Below are 3618 nucleotides of genomic sequence, written 5' to 3'. Positions count from 1 at the left end.
AGCCACCCCTCTGGGGCAACTTCAAGGAGATTCACGGCCAAGGACCTTATTCCCACACTCCACCAAAGTCTCACACAATACATCCGCCGAGGTGATCCTGGAGGACAGAATACCAGCCCCTAAACCTAAGACCTGCCACCATCCTTGCCTTTAGCCCGGGCACTCTCCTGGACGCATATCCTCTTCATTCCTTCTCGGGAAAAGGATCTCCCTAAATTCTAGGAGCCCTGCTTCCACCTTTCCCACAAAGCTCAACAAATACCAAGAGATCTGGATTTTCAGTAGGGGGGCACATCTCATATCCCTGCATAAGTTAAAATAAATCTTACATACACTCCTCCATCACCTAGGGGGACATACATAAATACATATAAATATTAATTAGGATAAGAAATAAATTAATGACTCTCTTCCCCACCCGGCCTCAACCTGGACTGTTGGTGCTCCTCTAATCCCAGGCTCAGGCTGGAGTCTCTGCTGCAGTTTGAGTTTAAACTGCCTTCGGAAATCCCAGTTTGGGATACGCTCTTGCGCACCAGGTACACCTGGCGTTTCTTTGGTTTTTCGGATTCTTTTGGGGAGGGGGGAAATGTGGGGAGTCCCGGTTAGAAGGCGGCCGGGTGTTGCTGGAGAAATGTGCTGAGGTCCAGAGCATAGTCTCAGGGCTCAGAGGTTAGATTAAGGGGCTCGAGGACTGGGGGCGCAGGGGTGGGCGTGGGGGGTGAGCCGCAGGGGCCGTCCTCTGGAGCCAGGGATGCTGGCAGACCCTCTTCAGCCATTGGGATCTGGCAGAAGATGATGGTGAGCAAAAGAAAAAGGAGCCTTTTGGCAGGGTTCGGGTCCTCTACTGGCAGCTGGCGCCGGACCACTTGTGGGTAGAGGACCCTATGGCTGCGCTTTCAATGCCCGCAGGAGGCGCTAGGCCGTGTGGCAGGGGCCATCGCAGGCTCTGGGAGAGGGTCGAAGGTGAAAATCTCAGGACCAGAGCCCTGCCAGTGTCCGGGGCTGGTGGAAGAGATGGGGGTCGGGGCCTGCAGAACAGTCATGGTGGAGAGGGAGCTGCGAGAGTGACACATGGTGTGCTGAGCTGGGCGGAAGGCCGAAAGCGGACCCGCGTTTGTGTGGAGCAAATTTTGTCTGTTTTTATTTTAGAGCGGGAGAGAGACAGCATGAGCAAGAGAGGGTCAGAGAGGGAGGGAGACACAGAAACTGAAGACAGGCTCCAGGCTCTGAGCTGACAGCACAGAGCCTGATGCGGGGCTTGAACCCACGAGTCGTGAGATTGTGACCTGAGCTGAAGTCGGTCGCTTAACTGACTGAACCACCCAGGTGCCCTTCTTGTTGAGTATTTTTGCATCTGTATTCATTAAGGATATTGGTCTGTACTCATTTTTGGCTGGGTCTCTGTCTGGTTTGGGTATCAAGGTGATGCTGGCTTCGTAGAATGAGTTTGGACGTTTTCCTTCTAGTTCTATTTTTTGGAATAGTTTGAGAAGAATGGGTATTAGCTCTGCTTTAAATGTCTGGTAGAATTCCCCTGGGAAGCCATCTTGCCCTGGGCTCTTATTCATTGGGAGATTTTTGATAATGGATTTGATTTCTTCACTGGTTATCGGTCTATTCATGCTTTCTATCTCTTCCCGTTTGAGTTTTGGCAGTGCATTGCATTTAGGCATTTGTCCATTTCTTCTAGGTTGTCCAGTTTGTTGGCATATAATTTTTAATAGTAATCCCTGATGATTGCTTGTATTTCTAAAGGATTGGTTCTAATAGATCGTTTTTCATTCATGATTTTGTCTATCTGGGTGCTCTCTCTTTTCTTTCTGAGGAGCCTGGCTAGAGGTTTATTGATTTTGTTTATTTTTTCAAAGAACCAACTCTTGGTTTCATTGATCTGCTCAACTGTTCTTTTGGATTCTATATTATTTCTGCCCTGATATTTATTATTTCTTTTCGTACGCTGGGTTTGGGGTGCTCTTGCTGCTTCCCTTCTAGTTCCAGTAGGTGCTCTGTTAGATTTTGAATTTGCGCTTTTTCTAGTTTGTTGAGATTGGCCTAGATTGCAATATACTTTCCTCTTAGGACTGCCTTTGCTGCGTCCTAGAGACTTTGGATTATTGTATTTCCATTTTCATTTGTTTCCATGTATTTTTTAATGTCTTCTCTAATTGCCTGATTAGCCCAATCATTCCTTAGTAGGGTGGTTTTTAACCTCCACATTGGAGGTTTTCTAGACTTTTTCCTGTGGTTAACTTCAAGTTTCATCGCATTGTGATGTGCATGTGATGTGCATGTGATGTGCATGGTATGATCTCTATTCATTTATACTTATAGAGGCCTGCTTTATGCCCCAGTATGTGATCTATCTTGGAGGATGTGCCATGTGCACTTGAAAAGAAGGTGAATTTCCTAACTTCAGGATGCAGAGTTCTAAAAATATCTATCAATATCATCTGTTCCAATGTGTCGTTCAGGTCCATTGCTTCTTTAGTGATTTTCTGTCTGGTTGATCTATCCATTGCTGTCAGTGGAGTATTAAAGTCCCCTGCAATGAGCACATTGTTATCAATAAGATTTTTTCTGTCTGTGATTAATTGTTTTATGTATTTGGGCACTCCCGAATTTGGCGCATAGATATTTATATTTGTTAGCTTTTCCTGATGGAGAGATCCTGTAATTATTATATAATGTTCTTCTTCATCTATTGTTACTGCCTTTACTTTAAAGTCCAGTTTGTCTGCTATAAGCATGGCTACTCCGGCTTTCTTTTGGCTTCCAGTCGCATGATAGATATTTCTCCATCCCTTTATTTTCAACCTGAAGGTGTCTTCAGGTCGAAAACGAGTCTCTTATAGAGAGCAAATAGATGGATTTTGTTTTTTTATCCATTCTGCTACTCTGTGTCGTTTGGATGGAGCATTCAGTCCATTTACATTCAGTGTTATTATTGAAAAATGTAGTGTTTAGAGTCCTTGTGTTCTCCGTAGAATTCATGTTTATAGTGATGTCTCTGGCCCCTTGTATTCTTTGCAACATTTCCTTCATAGAGTCCCTCTTAGGATTTCTTGTAGGGCTGGTTTGGTGGTGATGAATTTTCTCTATTTTTGTTTATTTGGGAACACTTTTATCTCTCCTATTTTGAATGACTGGTTTGCTGGATAAAGGATTCTTGGCTGCATGTTTTTCTGTTCATCACATTGAAGATTTCCTGCCATTCCTTCCTGGCCTGCCAAGTTTCATTGGATAGGTCTGTAACCACTCTGATAGGTTTCCCTTTGTATGTGATGGCCCTTTTCTCCCTAGCTTTCAGAATTCTCTATCTTTATATTTTGCCAGTTTCACTATGATATGTCGTGCTGAAGGCCGATTCAGATTACGTCTTATGGGGGTTCTTTGTGCTTCTTGAATTTGAGTGTCTATTTCTTTTCCTAAATATGGGAAATTCTCAGTTATATTTTGGTCTAGTATCCCTTCAGGACCTTTCTCTCTGTCTTCCTCTTCAGGGATTCCTATGATATGGGTGTTGTTCTGCTTAATGTATCACTCAGGTCTCGAATTCTCCTTTCCTGCTCCTGGATTAATTTCTCTCTCTTTTTTTCAGCTTCCTCTTTTGCTAGA

The 3618-nt window shown here is 44.2% G+C and overlaps 1 pseudogene; it reads right to left on the bottom strand.

Annotated features, from left to right (window-relative positions):
- Positions 1-605: 605 nt before the first annotated feature.
- Positions 606-1081, bottom strand: LOC115292466 (annotated as a pseudogene).
- Between the last annotated feature and the right edge of the window lie 2537 nt (positions 1082-3618).

This window comes from Suricata suricatta, chromosome 5 (genome assembly GCF_006229205.1).
Source record: "Suricata suricatta isolate VVHF042 chromosome 5, meerkat_22Aug2017_6uvM2_HiC, whole genome shotgun sequence".
In the NCBI taxonomy this organism is placed as follows: Eukaryota; Metazoa; Chordata; class Mammalia; order Carnivora; family Herpestidae; genus Suricata; species Suricata suricatta.
The sequence above is the reverse complement of the archived record's forward strand: the minus strand, read 5'-3'. Positions and strand labels throughout refer to the sequence as shown.